The sequence below is a fragment of the Microtus pennsylvanicus genome, chromosome 8 (genome assembly GCF_037038515.1).
Source record: "Microtus pennsylvanicus isolate mMicPen1 chromosome 8, mMicPen1.hap1, whole genome shotgun sequence".
Taxonomy (NCBI): domain Eukaryota; kingdom Metazoa; phylum Chordata; class Mammalia; order Rodentia; family Cricetidae; genus Microtus; species Microtus pennsylvanicus.
In genome coordinates this window covers 6,954,022-6,972,309 of record NC_134586.1, presented here as the reverse complement: position 1 = coordinate 6,972,309, position 18,288 = coordinate 6,954,022, and the positions used below count along the sequence as shown (strand labels likewise).

Below are 18,288 nucleotides of genomic sequence, written 5' to 3'. Positions count from 1 at the left end.
GTCCAGTGTCTGAAGAGAAAGACAAAAACAGAAGCCTGTGGCCTTTTGTCTGGCTCCTGAAAGAGCTGGAGAGAGATCCTGCTGGGAATTAACACCCCTCAGTAGGAAAGACTCCTGGTTTTAGTTGTAGCACAGATGATTGTCAAAGAGCCTTTGAACTTCCCCTTCCCTGAGTGGCCTTACCAATGTGACCTCTGATTCATCTTTTCTACAGTGAAACAGAATTCCATGTTTTGTGGTTATCTGTCTCTACAGAAGTTCCCATGGAATTAATCAGTTCCATTAGGAATCGTTTGGGTCAGTCCCAGGTTTAGGGGGGTCTGCCAATAGAGTAAACAGGGGTAGGGGTGTCCCTGCCACCTACAGCTACTGTTTAATTAGCATTTTGGAATGCTCAACTGTTTCATGCAAAAAATTATTTAGAAAGTGCAGAGATCACCTTTCCATCAAAGCATAAAGAAAAACCAATTCTTTCATAGTCCTGCCTCACTGAGAAAAACACTGATTTCATGATGATGTTTAAAAAAAGAGGAAGGTCAGGCAGAAAATCCAAATAGAGATGTAGAGAGAGAGTAGGCAGAGTTGAGAATATACCATGTAGCTGCCAAAGGAGAGAGATTCCCCGGAACCTTACTGGTAAACCATGAGGCTCATGGTAAAATATAAAATAATAGGAATGGGTTAATTTAAGATGTAAAAGTTAGTTAATGAGAAGCCAATATTATATAATATTAATAATTAATATTGGCCAAGCAGTGTTGTAAGTAATATAATTTCTGAGTAATTATTTTGGATCTGGCAGCCGGGAAATGAATGAGCAGTCTCCGCCTACAGGACATGGTAGCACACACTTGTAATCACAACATTCAGGAGGTACAGGCAAGATGATCAGGAATTCAAGGTCATCCTTGATAGACAGAAATCTCAAGGCCAACCTGAACTAGAAGAGATCCTGCCACCCCTCAAAAATATAAAATCAAAACCAACGAGACCAGCTGTGAGCATAACAGGTTCCATGGAATCCTCCAGCTCTCCCAACTTTTTCTGACCACTCTGAACATGTAGGAGCTTACCAACATTTATGATGCTTCTGCAGGCTGGTTTGCCCATTGCTCTGTCTCATACCCTTTTCTTTTGCAGCTTGCACAGGTAGAGAACTTTCTTGGCCACCAGTATCCAAATCATGACACAGAGATTTCTTACTATGAAAGCCTAGCCTTAGCTCGGGCTTGTTTCTAACTAGCTTGTATAACTTAAATTAACCCATTTCTAACTATCTATGTGTGCCACATGGCTTGTGACTCTTACTTCCCCTTTTGCATGTCCTGCTTCTTCTCGTCTTTACTGGCATCTAGATTCATCTCCTCTTCTTATCTCTCTGCCTAGGAGTCCCGCCTGTTCTCTCCTGCCTGGCTATTGGCCATTCAGCTCTTTATTAAACCAATCAGAAGGCTCCTTGGCAAAGATGCAGCTTCAGTGTACAAAAAGATTATTCCACAACACTGCCTTACCTGTGTGTGGACTTGCAAGGCTCTTGGTTTGGCTCTGGCAGTCAGGTAAGAGAGCATCTGTGGTCCTATAACAAGGCAGATTTGCTGTTGTTTCATGATGTCAGGCAGCGTTCCAACAGGCAAAAGCTGTCTTCTACCAGATCTTGCTTTCATTTTTGACAGTTTGAGGAGACCCAGAAGCTGGACCCTGTCACCTCTTTCCTTGAAAAGTTACTTTTCCTGATCATGGGGTCTAAAAAAATACCCAATTAAGTTTGGGATGTTTTTGCAACTTGTTTAGGGTATAGATTAAAACAAAATGACAAGAATGCCTCATCCCCCCTTCCAGTACTTGTTACAATGTTTTCTAGATTTATTTATTTTATTTTATGTGTGTGATGCTTTTGCCTGCATGTATGTATGTATGTATATGTGTGTATATAAGTGCATTGTGTGTGCTGTGCCCACACACACACCAGAGGATAGCCTTAGATCCTCTGACACTAGTTTTAGGCTCTTGTGAGCCACCATATGGGTGCTAGGAACCAGACCCAGGTCTTCTTTTTTGGTATTTGAAACAGGGTTTCATAGCTTAGGCTGTTCTTCAAATCATGACCTTGAGCCCTTGATTCCCCTGTTTCTTCCTTCCAAGAGCTAGGACTACATCTGTACACTACTGCACCGGACAATTATTTTTAAAGAGTTGGTTATTTTGTTTTATAGTGATAAGGATTGAGCCCTAGGCCCTGCCCATGGCGGGTATGTGAACATGTGCATGCATGCTCTTATCTACCCTCTCCCCAGCCTGCTTGAATTCTCTCTCTCTCTCTCTCTCTCTCTCTCTCTCTCTGTGTGTGTGTGTGTGTGTGTGTGTGTGTTTGTCTCTCTGTCTCCTTTCTTTCATTCTTGACATGGGTTTTACTGTGACATTTTCATATAAATCCATATCCAGCACATACACATAGGCATACATACATACGTTAGCCTTTGTTCTTGCTTTTCTCTCCACTGTCCTTACCTATATCCATTCGCCCTCTTTTCTGGTCTCCTCTCGTCCCCTAAGTAATCCCCCATTCTGTTTCTTGTCATATATATTCTGCTACTCTGTCTTTTTTCCCTCTACTCCACTTTTTAAATCTCCTTCTCCCCTTTCCTACTGCCTTTTCTATGTTCACATGTGTATAATTTCAAATGTTCTACTTGTAAGAAAAATGCAGCATTTTTCTGCATGTGTGGCTTTTACCTTTTCTTTCTGGAAGCAGTCTGTGTGGACCCCAGCACACGCTGGGTGAGCACTCTGCCACTGAGGTACATCACCGCCTAAATGCTTCTCATAGCAGACATATAACTCAACCAAGGGCTTACCACAGCCCTCCCACCACTCACCCAGAGCGTGGTCCATCTAAGAGTATGCCAGGATGGCTTTCATAGTCACATGGCAGGGGCAGGAATCACAGAAACTATGTCGAGAGGAAATAGGTGTCTTGCTCCTTGAGGTTATTTTTGCAATTGGTCTCTTTTTAAGTGGTTACAAAAGTCACAGTGTTGGCGCTTAAAATATTCACTCTCTGCCTAATCTGATGGAAACTTTGAAGGAAAAAAAGCCTTGTATTTCTATTCCGAATAAGGCACAAATTCCAAAATAGCCAGCTGACCTGCTAAGTAAAATTTCAGCAGTCACACTAGCTGAGAGCGGCTATCTAGAATTTGTTTCCTCACTTCCCATTGGACTATTCTGAGATTCCTCAGCCAAGAACTTCTCTACTCCTTATGCTTCCAGTTTTATCCTGTCTCCCATTTGTGTGTGTGTGTGTTTAAATAAACAATTTTTTGTCATAGTCAGACTCAGGTTTGGGACCTTGTTCTAGGCAAGAGATCTACCACTAAGCTACAACCTACTACTCAGCTACAACTCCAGCCCCACATTCTCTTTCTTTCTCTCTCTCTCTCTCTCTCTCTCTTTCTCTCTCTCTCTCTCTCTCTCTCTCTCTCTCTCTCTCTCTCTCTCTCTCTCTCTCTTTCTTTCTGGAACTTGAGCTCTGTAGACAAAGCTGCCTCAGACTCAGAGATTCACCTGTCTCTGCCTCCCGAGTGCTAGAATTAAACACAGGCGTTACCACTGCCTCTTTTTTTTGCCCATATTGTTTCTTAAGACAAAACTATTGCATAGAATCCACGCAATCTATGTAATATCAATATAGAATGTGCCACCAACACTTGGATTTTTTATTTTAATTAATGGATTAATTATTTTTATGTGTGTGGTCCCTACACATATGTATGCTTGCATACCATGTGCAAGTAGTGCCCATGGAGACCACAAAATGGCATCAGATCCCCTGGAACTGGAGCTACAGACGATTGTGAGCCAACATGAGGGTGCTGAGAACAAATCCAAGTGTTGTAGAATATGTATTTGACTGTGCAAAGATGTATTGCATTTGTTTTTACCTATGTAAAGATATGTTACATTTGTTTATGCTGTTGATTATCTGTGTAACTATATAAAGATGTGTTATACTTGTTTAATTTTGTAAAGAAGTATTGCCATTTTACCTTACCTCCCTATGGCATCTGACTGATCTAATAAAGAGCTTAACAGCCAATAGCAAGAGAGGAGGTATAGATGAGACTTCTGGGCAGGAAGAGTAAGTAGGGGGAGGAATTTAGGCTTGAAAAAGAAAAAGAGATGCTAGGGAGATGTCAGGGGCCAGACAGGCAGTTACAGAGGAAGTAGGAAGGTAGGACATAAGGAAAGAAAGAAAGGTAAGAAAAACCCTGAGACAAAATGTAGATGAGTAGAAACAGGTTAAATTAAGTTATAAGAGCTTGTGGGACAAGCCGAAGCTAATGTCAAGTTTTCATAATTAATAATAAGTCTCTGTGTCTTTATTTGGCAGCTGGTTGGTGGCCCAGAGAAAATTCCAACTACACCCCAGTTCTCTGGAAGAGCAGCCAGTGCTCTTTTAATTCATCTCTCCAGTCTTCTACAGTTACTTTTGGGACAAGTTCTCACTAACCCTGAAGTTCATCTATTTGGCTAGACTACCCAGACAATGAGCTTCAAGGATCTGCCTGTTTGCATGGATACACACACACACACACACACACACACACACACACACACACACGGGGGGGGGGAGGAGGGGGAGAAGGAGGGAGGGAGGGAGGGAGGGAGGGAGGGAGAGAGAGAGAGAGAGAGAGAGAGAGAGAGAGAGAGAGAGAGAGAGAGAGAGAGAGAGAGTGTTCCATGTCTGGCTTTTTAACGTGGTTCTCAGGATCACAGGTCTTCAAGCGTATGAAGCAGACACTACCAGCAGAGACACCTCCTCACCCCCAGGGCTCTAATGTTTTTAACAACGGCAGCTTCCATGTTCTCAACACACTCCTTTTATGGCCAAACTGGATGTTCTTCAAATCCTTCCGCTCTGCTTTTGGTTTCTGATTTCCATTGCACATTTGTCTGAAAGGAGCCAACAGTATCCATGCTGCCGCCTAAATGCTATACTGCCTTGAAATTGTCTGCGAGTTTAGTCTGTCACCTTTCAACTCAGTGTCGTAGAAGACATGAACAAAATGTAGACAGTTTTGTTTCAACCAGGCGATATGAATGGCCTCTGTCCGATTCCCTATGCATTCCCTGTTCCCATGTGGGAGTTCATGAGCTTGGCTTTCATTGTCCACATTCCCATTGACATCCTGGCTCTCTGTGCTCTCACCAGAATCATGCACGAAGCTGATCTTACCACATACAAGGTATCACTCACTGGCTCACAGCTCCGAACCTTTTCAAATTCTTCTTACAGCAATTCACAAACCACGTGCTCAGGTTTAGTCTCGGCATTTCTCAACGCTAATGCCTCTGGCATGATGACGTCCAGATTCCTAAGAGAAACAACTTCAGGAAACATTTAACTAGGCTCATGGTTTCACGCCACTGTCCCCAGTTCACTGACTCAGGACCCATGGTGGGACAATTATTACTGCAGACACGTGGAGAAGGAGACTCAACACCATGGTATGTGGGAAGCAGAAAGTCAAAAGGGCCTGAGACAAGATACAACCGCCAAGCACATGCTCCTAAGAGACCCGTTTCTTCCAGATAGACCCCACCTTTAAAGGTTTACAGAACCTCTGAACATATTGGATTGGGAACCAAATGCTCAACACACATACTAGGAACTTAAGGGGTCAATTCATATTTAAAGCTTAACACCCAGTTCCCACATGCTCATGGCTCACGCATGCACACACACAGGCTTACACTTCCAAACCACTACTAATTACAAGGTAGAGAGCACTTGACACCTTGCACTCTCTCTCTTACACACACACAACCCACACACGCATGTGTGCATGCATGTGTGCCTGTGTGTGGACACATAGCATGGTCTGCAGGTGAAGGTCAGAGGATAATGTTCTGGAGTTTCTCTCCATGCACCTGAGAACTGAACTCTTGCCATTAAGCTTTTGTGCTGTGCTTTTACCCCCTGGTAAGAACCTGCCCAGATGTGGATTCTAAAACCTCCACTCCTTGTTTCCAGGAAAGCAAAAAAATGTGAGAGCCGTGGAACAAAGATGAGGACTGGGTGAGAGGGCTGGAGAGCTGGCTCAGCAGCAGGAACTCTCACAGAGGAGCGGAATTCAGACCTTAGCTCCGTACTGGGCAGTTCACAAATGGCTGGGCAGCTGAAAATCCAGATACAAGGGATTTCCAAGATCCTCTCTGGCTTCATGAGTGTGTGCCATTCTCAGCCTGTGGCTTGTGACCCTTTTGGGGTTGCATATCAGATATTTACATAATGATTATTAACAGTGGCAAAATTACAGCTATGAAGTAGTGACAAAACAATTTTATAGTTGGGGGTCACCACCGCATGAGGAACTGTATTAAAAGGTATCAGCGGAAGGAAGGCTGGGAACCACTGGACTAGAGGCATATGCAATCTCCTCCTGGCTCTGTATTAAAGGGTGTCAGCATTAGGAAGGCTGGGAACCAGTGGACAAGAGGCATATGCCATCACTGCTTGGCTCCGACAAGCTATGTAAACTTGCTCTAGCCTTCATGACAAAGTCTTAGTTTTCTTAGTCAATGGCCATGATCAACCATGGACCTTGAACAGTCTCAAAGGAGTTGGTGAGAAAATTGCAGTGGTGTCTTGGTTACAGAGTCTCCTAATGGTCAAATGGCCCCTTTGGAAATGTCCTCGAGGCTGCAGATAGGCTATTCCTGGTAGATCAAAAACTGAACAGAGTCTCCCCACACGCATGCCCTGATGAAGGACCTGTACTGTCAAGGAAACCCACCTTCTCTAGAATATGAGAATGTGACCAACATTGTGGCTTTGATCCTCCTGCTCCTTCAAAGGACTGAGTTTGATTCCCGGCACCCACATCTGGTGGCTCCCAAACACCTGTAACACCAACTCCACAGGGTTTTGACACCTCTGGCCGCTGTGGGCACTGCATTCTTGTGTCCATACCAAAACAAAGACAAAGACATACACATAAAGAAAATAAAAATGAATACACACACACACCACAGAACCCACTGTGTTGCTACACCCCCTCTCTCTCCTCAGGGACAGCCCGCTCTAACCTTTCTTTGGGGCTCTTTGCTTTGTTCTGCTAAATAAACTTCTGCTTAAACTGTCCATACCTTTCCTTTGAATTCTTTCCTTTGAGAAGATAAGAACAAAGTGACCACTGCATCAGAAACATCAATAATGCATGAGACCAGTGGCCTCCTGGTGTGTCCCTTGAGCCTCTAGCACAGCTTAACCGCTGTCCTCCCAATGTCGTCAGGAAACCACGGAGGTGGCCAGAGTTCACATTCCACCCCCAGCAGCTGGAATAGGCAGAGCCCTTTCTCCTACTTGCCTTTCAACTGCACTTTGAAAATTCATTGAGTCTTGCTCTCATCGTGATTTTCCTGTGATCTTCGAATCCCTGATAGGAGCATCTCGCTGAACGATAGTAGAATCACACAATGTACCTCACAGTTTTAGTTCGTTCGTTTCTTTGTTTTTAAAAAAAGGCTTGCCTACTAATTAGATAACTATGCGACTTCATCAGTCAGTGCGGTGATCTGCCCGGGCTAATTGCTGTGATGCCTAATTGAGTTCATCAATTTAATCATGTGCAGAACATCAGAGCTATGAGTTTATAGAGGCTTGCACCAAGGTTTAGAGAAAAGCCACTGATCCCAGGCAGAGCCCCGTGGGTAGGACTGTGAGACTTAACACACAGAGCTGTAAGGCAAATCCAAAACTGTAGTGGAGATTCCAAAACACCGGAGATGCCAGGAAGAGGGGATGTGGACTGGGTAAAGCTCCAGATACCAACTGAATGCAGCCTAAGAGAGGGCACTATTTACTTGGTGCCAACATACATGAGAAGTATGCCATGTGCTTGTTTACTTAAGGAAATGACGGTGAACAGTTTGCCGTGGTTCCCAGAAGATACTTTGGACTTCTGAACAGTCCTGAGCCTGCTGAGACTGTGCGGGAGACTTCTAAAGTTGTGCTGAGAGCATCGGAGACCAGGAACAGCGCGTTAATGTCAAATATGAAATGTCCTCAACAAACGCATGTATTTATAATACTTGGTCCCCGGCTGGGAGCCACTCACCAAGCCCTCTGCCATGTCTGCTCTGCTGTTATGGACTGTTCATCCCCAACTGTGAGACAAAATCCATCCTTCCTCCTGCTGTTTCCTTTCTGTATTTGGTCAAAGCAATACAATCAATTCAGACAAACAAGCAAGGGCAAAGGAATGTAGACCGAAGCTGTGTCCCGGAAACACGAAAGGGAACAAAAGTAATGTGAACATTGAAGACAGCAGCCCATGACACTAATAGGTTAAGTCAGCTACGGAAATGAACATTGGAGCAAGAATAATAAACTCAAGAAAGAGGCTGATGTGGGGCCCTGAGAAGGATGGGCCCAGGCCTGTGGTCAAGCGTTTCCCTGTTTGTCTTAGTCACTGTTCTATTGTGTGAAGAGACGCCATGACCAAGGCAACTCATATTTTATAAAGCATTTGATTAGGGAGTTGCTTACAGTTTTAGAGGTTCGGTCCTTTATCCTCATAGTGGGAGCATGGCTGGAGCAGCAGCTGAGAGCTACATCCTGATCCGCAGGCCCAGGGAGAAAGAGAACCGGGCCTATCATGGGCTTTGGAGAGCGCCAAGCCCCACCCAACCCCTCTCACCCCTGGGGCCCACTTCCTCTAATAAGCTACACTTTCTTATCCTTCCCAAATAGTGCCACTCCCTGATGACTAAGCATTCAAATACTGAGCCTACGGGGGCCATTCTTATTCAGACCACCGCTGTTCTTCTAGACAACCTTGATTCCGTTTCTAGCACCCACATCCGGCAGCTCACGACAGCCCATAACTCCAGCTTCAAGGGCTCTGACACCGTTTTCTGGATGCCAAGGGCAAATGCTCTTGTGTGTGCGCACACTCACGCGCACACACACATAAGAAAGAAAGAAAGTGGTGGTGTATACCTTTAATTCCAGCTCTCAGGAGGCAGAAGCAGGCAGATGTCTGAGTTTGAGGCAGGCATAGGCTACAGCACAAGTTCCAGGACAGCCAGGGCTACACAGAGAACCCCTATCTCAAAAACAAACAAACAAAAAAACCAAAGAAAGATGACTGATATGGCTGAGTTCTTCTTTCAGTGAACTGCATTGAGCATACAACAATGACGATTTGGATCTTGTTGCTTTGCTTTGTTTTGTTTTTTTTTTTTTTGAAACAGGGCCTTGCCATGTACCCCCAGCATCCATCAGCCTTGTTGTTCACTATGTAGCCCAAGTTTGCTTCAAACTGCCTCAGTCTCCCACTGACTTGGGTGCCAAGCGTGCACCACCATGCCATAATATATTGAGAAATGTTGAACATTGTCAGAACACAGCCAGGTGTGTGTTTTACTGGACTATCCCTTACGGGAAACAGATTGAGGCAGACAAGAACGGAAGTAGGGCTCAGAAAGCACAGGATGAGCTACTTCATGTTGAGTATGCACAAATCAAGAGGAATGTTATTTTAGAACAAGCTTTAGAAAATCAAATTAAGACCAAGGGATGAAGTAGGAGCTGTAGGCTGTGTTCCTGCCGCCCGGCTCCCAGCCACCAGCTAGCTTTACCTGAAATAACAACACACAAACTGTATTCATATAAACACTGCTTGGCCCATTTCTATTACTGTGTGTAGCAACATGAGGTGGTGACTTATCTTGCCTAACCCATATTTAGTCATCTGTGTAGCACCCGTCTTACCGGGAAAGATTCAGCATGTCTGACCTGGCGGCTTACTTCATTGCGTCTGCCCTGGAGAGGGGAGGCATGGCATCTGCCTCACTTCCTCTTCCTCCCAGCATTCTGTTCTGTTTACTCCACCCACCTATGTTCTAACCTATCAGTCCAAGCAGTTTCTTTATTAACCAATGACCTTCCTTCATCACAAGGGAATATATGATTAGAGATATGAAGATTTGGAAAGAAGATATGGCTATTAGGGAGTGCATTGAAAGGATGATACAGCAATTCATACTCTCAAGAGATGGTATGGGACCAAAGTAGAGGAGCGGCACAGTAGCACAAATTCTAATTGTTTTTAATTATAAAAACCCGGAGTCAGATATAGGGGTTAATCCTGAAAGATCAGAGATGCAGAACAGCCAATCACTAGAGTTCTTACGTCTACTAATGCTCAGACCAAGGGGCGAATCTGTCTCTACAGATCCTCATACTGGTGCTGTCTCTGCAAATCCTCAGACTTCATCTGAGCTCCTGTCTCCTCTCTGCTCAGCCATATCACTCCTGTCTCCACCTCACTAGTACTGGGATTAATGGCATGGGATCCCAAATTCTGGAATCACCTTTGTGTGAGCTGTTTCTCTTTTAGACCGATTCAATCTCACGTAGTAGCTCAGGGTGGCCTTGAACTCACAGAGATCTGTCAGCCTCTGTCTCACAAGTGCTGGGATTAAAGGTGTGTGCCACCACTGCCTGGCCTCTATGGCTAACTAGTGGCTTAGCTCTGCACTCTGATCTTCAGACAAGCTTTATTTGTTAGATCACAAACAAAATATCACTACACGGCAGTGGATTTGAGATAGTTGGATAGATTGAAGAAAATTACAACAGAAGTAATTTGCATGCTTGGGGTGGAGAGGAGGGACCTTTGGTTATGTCATTTGCCAAAGCACATAGAAATTAATAGACGGAAATAGTGGTGTGTCCGGGGAGAAAATGAAGTTCTGTTTTGGAAATACAGAACTTGAGGAGCCTCTGAAACATCCCCCTTGGAGAGTCCACTAGGTGACAAAACAGAATGAAGGGGCTATAGCAATGGCTCGGCAGATTCGAACTGCTATTTGGGCAGCTCACAAAAGCCTCTAACTTTGGAAGATTTGACCCTCTTTTCTGGTCTCCCTGGGCATCTACATACCTGCAGGCACACACGAACACATGTCCACATTCCAAAACTCGGCTTTTGTGTTCCTTACTGTTTAATCTTTTATTTTTTTCCCTTTTCAGAAGAAAAGGGACCTTAAAGGACCTAAATCCTAAGAGTATAGAAGCATAATTTGAGAGCTGGTGTTGAAAGGGAAGTAGTGTGGTTTGACTTTGAAATGTCTGCCATAGACTCAACCATTTGAACACGTGCCCTCCAGCTGGTGGCGCTGTTTGGGAAGACTATGCCATAGTTGGGGGAAGTGATTCTCTCAGGGCGGGCCTTGCCGTGTCCCAGCCTGACCCCCACTTCCTTTCAAACCTCTGCTTCGTGCAGATGCAGTGCAAGCAGCCAGCTTCCTCCTGCTGCGGTGTCTCTGTCAGTTTGATGGACTTTACCCCAAAATAAACCCTCCCTCAACTGTCTTCTCCTCGGATATCTAGACACAGGAAGGAAGTAAAGCAGGAGGTGACAGAAGATAAGAAATGCCCTTCCCCTGTGTGAAACACTGTCCTGGACTCTTCAGGAGTCTAACTACACTTCCATTCTCAGGGATCTATTCTCATTCATGAATCAACTGTTATCTCATCTCTACCGCTGACATCCTGGTCATTCCTTCTTTCTCGGCAAAGACTTTGACCTGCACGGAAACCATACACTGCACTTCCTCATACCAAGGACTCTTTACTGACGTCTGAAGTTCTCACGCACCGTGAGCTTTCATCTTCCTGGCCTTCCTGAAGTCGTTTCCATTACAACAGTTCTCTGAACTCGGTAGAGCTCTGTGACCCTTGATCTCTCTTCAGGAAGTCTGTCAGACACTCCTGGCCTTCCCTTCCACCCTGCCCAGATCATATCACAAGGACGCGTCACTTCTGCCTTAGCTCTGCCTTTGCACCCTTCCCATGCTTGTCCCTGTCATCACTGGTTTGTGTGTGTGTGTGTGTGTGTGTGCCTATACCTGTGCACATGTGTCTGTGTGCCAGGCTGCGTTTGGTTGGTTGGTTGGTTTTTTTGTGTGTACACACATACACATGCACACAGGCATGCACACACACGTGTACTCATGCAGAAGTCAGAGAACAACTTGTAGGAGAAGGTTCTCACTTTCCACCATATGAGTTCCAGGAGAGAACTCAGGTTGCCTGGTTTGACCACAAGCATCTACTCTGAGCCATTTCGCTGTGTCTCCTGTTGTCACAACATCTGGCAGATCCCTAGCTCTCTGATGACCACCACAAACACAGTAGTTGTTTTTTTGTCAGAGCACCCTGCACTAGAAGTCAAGTTTTGCTTACAGATATGGGCACCTTTTCCTAATCTACCACATAACCCAAACTAGAGGTTGCCACACTAGCCAAGTGCACCCTCTGGCCGATTTATATAGGGCTCACAAGAAAAGAATTGTTTTCATATTCTCTTCTGTTGTTGTTGTTTGTTTGCTTGAGACAGGGTTTCACTAGGCAGCTCTGGCTGTCCTGGAAGTCACAGAGATCCACCTGCCTCTGCTTCTACCTCCTAGTGCTGGAATTAAAGATGTGCACCACCACACCTGGCAATTTCGATATTTTCAAACACTTGAAAAAAATCAAAGGAAAAATTTCCTGTGAAAAATGAATTTCACGCCAGCCTAGGATGGATATATATATTGGATGAATATATTGGATATATATTCCTGTCCTCTGTGAGGCTTTATCACTGCTGTGGAGCACATTCCGCCCCTTTAGCCAATAGCCTTTGAGATACCAACCCACTTGGATGTGGTCTCTGGTACTGTAAAAAGTGGCTGTAAAGCGTGTGCTTCCTCTCTTGCTTCCAGCTCCCACTTCTGGTTGCTAGACTCTGTTTCTGTTTGCACAGAGGACTGTTATCTAGGACAGTGATTGTAAGTTTTCCCTTAAATAAATAACCCTTTTATTATTCATGATTCTGAATTGGTGTGGGATTATTTAGTGACTTCCACCATCACCTGGTGCCCAACATGGGGCAAACTGGTGTCTATGTGGCCAACTAAATCCATGTAAAACCTGAGGAGCTTGAAAAGGAATTCTAGACAGTAAAAAAAAAAGTTTAGCTGCATTCCTCCCTCACCCAATGGGCTTTGCTTGCTGGAGGCACACTATGGCTCCCTTATGAGAGGTTTTCCTGATTGAGCAGTAGCAGAAAGAGAAAGCTGTGGTCATTTTGAAATGCTGGCTTTCTGGGGTATGTTGCCAGTGCAATCTCTGGCTCTTCCAGGAGAAGGAATATTTGGGTGGGGTTTGTGAACAGCCTACTGTGGCTTGCTTGATGGCAACATGGACTGGCTGTGTGCCTAGAGATGGAGCTGTGTGCATGGCTCTTGGAGGCAGAGAGGAGCTCCTGCCGTGCTGGACAGGGTGGGGCAAACAGGCACTGCCATATTCCCTTTAGCAATGATGCAGCTTAGGTTTTTAAGATGCACTTAGCATTTTTTTAAAAAAAGCATTCCTGGACAGTAAAGAATTGCAGATATGCAAGATAGACAAATCCAGATGAGTCACAGTGTTGGATAAATGTACATAGGCTTAGGAGAGAGAAGAAAAAGAACATAGAGAGTCATAAAATATAGTTAATGCTTAAAAAAAAGAGCAAAGTCCTTAAAGAGACAGAGTACATATAGTCATAGATTAAAAGGAGTAAAGAAAAATAAGTCACTTAAAAATGAAAAAAATTACAGAGAGTCTGGATTATAAATATTATTGTGTTTTCTTTGAATTTTTGACTGTGAATGAGCTAAGTACAGAGAGACATTTCATTGTATGGACTGCTAAGTTAAACCAACATAAAGGTATCTTGATTTTAAAATTTGAGTCTAAGGATATGTTACTTTGGAAAAGAGGTTTCTCGTTTGTTTCCATAGAAGATAAGAACCTGTGGATTGCTTTCAGACCAATATGGTTTGATGGAACAAGACCCCCTGAAAGGTCGCCTTGAACACCCTTCAAAAAATTACTTTGCCCGATAAACAGCAGGAAGTAGTTTGAAGAAAAACTACACCCATATTCCCAAATATTGTTTGTAAAGGTTTCTTTACATTTAAAGGGGGATATTCTATAGAGATGAATAATTTTATTTGGTATGGATCTTGGCATATTGATACAAATTTAAGGTCAATTTTGTTATACTGTATACGTATATTTCTGCCCTTGATTAAGGTATTGTGTTTGTGTAGCTCATTTTAAAATGTAATGTATAACTAAGAAATATAGGTTAATAGATAGCCATCTATACTAGTCAAACTTGTAGTCGTATTAGTTAGGTTTTCTAGATATAGAGAGATATATTTCAGTTAGTTAGGTATTCTTCAAATCTTTCAGAGACCTTCAGAATATGGAATTTAAAATGTTTTAAAAATTTAGGACTTTTCATGACAGTGAGACATATCTGCTCCTGGCAGCACCAATGTACTTAGAGAGGAAGATGGGCATTGAAGAGGCTCCTTGTGGAGTTGGTTAGGCATTTGGGAAAGAAACTGCTATTGCCTGGACTGCTTAGTAAATATGCAGGACCCACAGAGAAATGACTCTGAACTTGCCTAAAGGTGAGATGGTTCTTTGGGTTCCTGCTTCATCAGAGAGTCTGCTAGACATTCTGCAGGACACAGAAGAAGGGAACTGACAAACTGACAATATAGGCTGAACTGTCTTTGAAATTTCCTGCTTCGTGGGAAGGTCTGCTGGATACTATGGGCCTGTAGGCTGAAGATGGATGCCCCAATGGACAGAAGAAATTTGGGTGACTGTCCAGGTGGTAGGATGCCTCTGGCAATTCTAGAATTTTGGAATTTGCTTATAATGCACTTCTTGTTAACTTAGTATTATATCCTTCTGGGGTCTTTGAAGGAGTTGAAGAATTTATAGTTATAGTTTTCCTTAGCTATGATAAAAGATAAAATAGACATAAATATTATAGCTATAATTTTTGTTTGATACCTGTTTTGTTATATGTAATTTTACTATGTTAAAGTTAAAACCTTCCTTTTTATTTAAACAGAAAAGGAAGGTGATGTGGGAGTCCCCTCTGTGTGCTGTGATTACCATTAATGAATAGAGAAACTGCTTTGGACCTACAGCATGGGAGGAGAAGGGCAGAGTAAAGGTGACACTGTGGAGCCACCGCCAGAGTCAGACATGCTGAAACCTTGCCAGTAAGCCACTGCCACGTGGCGATACACAGATTAATAGAAACGGGATAAATTTGTATGTAAGAGTCAGCCAATAAGAAGCTAGAGCTAATGGGCCAAGCAGTTTTTAATTAATACAGTTTCTGTGTGATTATTTGGGGGCTCTGGGCGGCTGGGAAATGAACACCGCCCAACTGGCCTGCTGCTACATATCATGTAACAAAACCAGTTCCCAAATTAATCCATGAAAACTCCTCTTGCCTATGTAGGGCACTGGGAACACAAATTGGGGCAGGACACCTGGGGGAGGAGTCTACTTACTCTCACACAGGAAGTAACCAAAGGAGGAAACTGGAGTCTTCTGGGCAGTAGAAACTCAGAAGATTCTACAAGATACCAAGGAAGGTGATTGTGCAACTTTAATCAGTTGGTATTTTAGCTGAGAAATAATAGAGGATATTGGGGGCTGGGTGTAAATGGCTTAACGGAAAGACATTTGCCTAGTATCATATGCAAAGCCCTGGGTTCCATCCCCAGCCGGCCTCTTTCCTGATTGTCCAGCTGGTGGCACTGTGCTGGGGAGCTGGGGAACATTTAGGAGATGGAGCCTAGCTGGAGGAAGTGTGTCATGTCAGGGCAAGCTTCCAGTCAGAGCCTTCTCTGTTCCCTGGCCATCACCATACATGAAGAAGTTGCTGCAAGCTCCCACTGCCATGTACCAAGCCCACTGTCATGCCTTATTTATTGGCTGGCTTTGTGTGTCAACTTGACACAAGCTCGAATTCCTGTCTTGACTTCCTTCAGTGATGAACAGCAATGCTGAAGTGTAAGACGAATAAACCCTTTTCTCCCCAGCTTGCTTTTGGCCATGGTGTTTCCTCGCATCAATAGAAACCCTAACTAAGACACTTTCCTGCCATGATGAACTGTTCCCTGTAAAGTATAAGCAGAAAACAAAAAGAAGAAGGAAGGAAGGAAAGGGAAAGGAGAAAAAAAGGAAAGAAGAAAAGAAAAGCTAAAGATGGCTCAGTGGTTAAGAGCACTGGCTGCTTTTCCAGAGGTTCTGATTTCAATTCCCAGCAACCACATGGTGGCTCACAACTATCTGTAATGAGATCTGGTGCTCTTTTTTGGCCTGTGGGGATATATGCAGACAGAACCCTGTATAAGTAATAAATAAATAAATCTTAAAAAAGAAAGATAATCAAAAGAAAAAGCTATAGAAAAGAAAAAGAAAGAAAGAAAGAAAGAAAGAAAGAAAGAAAGAAAGAAAGAAAGAAAGAAAGAAAGAAAGAAAGAAGAGAGAAAGGGAAAGAAACTCTTCCTTTCTACATTTGGTTCTGCCGGGTGTTTATTTTGTCACAGTAAGTGGTAGTGACATGATGCCGCGTCCAACTGTAACCTCTGCCACATACAGCTAAGGAGAGCTATGAACACAGCCCAACAGGAAATCTTAGCTCACTTAGAACACTGAATATTTTGCATGTTTTCCTCATAGCTCAACCACAGGGTTCTGGAACATGAATTATATGGAGGATGCTGTGTTTCCCTGTCAAAAAGCTGGACACCCTGCAAGGTCTTACAGATCTTCAGGTGTAAAGATCAGTTAGGAGGAATGACAGAAGCCAGAAGCGAGTGTTCCAAGCACTTGAGCGGCTGAAGTGGGAGGATCCAACTGAGTTAGGGGCCTGCCTGAGCTACAGTTCTCTAGGCCAGCCTGTGCTACACAGTGAGTAAGATCTTGTCTTTAAAAAACTGTTTTTTTTAAAGCATAATATAAACTATCTGACTTGTGACAGAACATGCCTGCCCTTGGTCTAAAATACCTGTTCTTTGCCCTCTCTGTACCAAATGCTGGGCTGTTCAATATTTACTGAAGAAAAACCATCAGTTATATAGATTGTGTCTCGATTAGTTCATGATTCTGACCATCTGAACAGTCTATGTTCTCTCTCTCTCTCTCTCTCTCTCTCTCTCTCTCTCTCTCTCTCTCTCTCTCTCTCTCCTCCCCCTTGTCTCTCTCTGCCTCTTTCTCTTTGAGCCTCTACACCCTTCACCTCCTCCCCATCTCTCCAGATACGTCCTCCTACTTCAAAGTGAAAATAGAAGCCGTCAGATTGGCACGCCCTCAGTTTCCTGCTGCTGTGGCCGCCACCTACGTGTTTGCCTACAGTTGGCTCCTTCCTTTGTTTACTATCCGTCACTTCAGAGCTGAGGACTTTCACTCGTGTAGAGCCGGTTCTTTGGCCAGGGCTGTGGTGGTTAATTTTGTGTGCCAGTTTGTCCTGATTAAGGGAAACCCAAATAACCAATAACCAATATAGAACAATTTGGGGGTGTTTCTGAGAGAGTGCTTCTGGGAGCAATTAACTCGAGAATCAGTAGGCTGAGCAGAGAAGACCCACCCTCCCCAATGAGGGCAGATGCCAGCTGAGTCTTTGAGGGTAGGGAAGGAACTAAAAAGCAGAGGAAAATGAGTTCGTTAACTCCCTGCCTGGGGAGCACAGAGCTTTAGATTGCCAGGCCTTCTGACTGCCACCAACTCAACTCGTTGATTGGTGACTTATGAATAAAAGAATTAGGCACAGTTCAGAGGTAATGGCACTTGCTGTACAAACGTGAGGGTCTTCATCTGATTTGTGGAACTCAGAGGTGGAAAGAAGGGGTCCGACTCTACAGTGCTGTCCTGTGACCCCCCCCACATGCACCGTGGCACACGCATGGCCCCTCCCCCATGATATGAACATTGGCTTTTATTCTAAACTAGAAAGATGGGATGTTTGTGTGTCTTCAAAATTAACACCCCCAACAGAATTCCTAATGCTACCTTCTTCCTTCCACCTGCCATTTCTGCATTCTTCAATACCTGGCATAATGATCTCATCCATCTGTCTACTTGTTCAGAAAGAGGGGAAAAACGAACCCTCTAAGCTTTTCATCCAGCTCAGGCAGTGTGTTGGTAACTTGTCGTGGCTGGGATGGATATCTGAGCCACTGTCTATCTCAGTGCATGGTTTCAGCGGTTTAGCCATCATCACCGGAAGGTGTGACAGCTCACACCACTCAGCCAGAGGCCGGCTGAGAGGAAGCTGTGCAAGATGTTCTCCTCTTCCCCCCTTTTTTCCCCATCCAGGTCCCTCACTGAGCAGATGGTGCCACCACACTGTAGATGGGGCTTCACCCCTC

The 18,288-nt window shown here is 44.1% G+C and overlaps 1 long non-coding RNA gene across 1 annotated transcript in view; it reads right to left on the bottom strand.

Moving 5' to 3' along the window:
• Positions 1–5,314: 5,314 nt before the first annotated feature.
• Positions 5,315–18,288, bottom strand: part of LOC142855416 (uncharacterized) — a 40,072-nt gene continuing 27,098 nt past the window's right edge. Inside the window, exon 3 of the long non-coding RNA XR_012911506.1 lies at positions 5,315–5,375. This is a non-coding gene — a long non-coding RNA (uncharacterized LOC142855416). The remainder of the gene's footprint in view (positions 5,376–18,288) is intronic.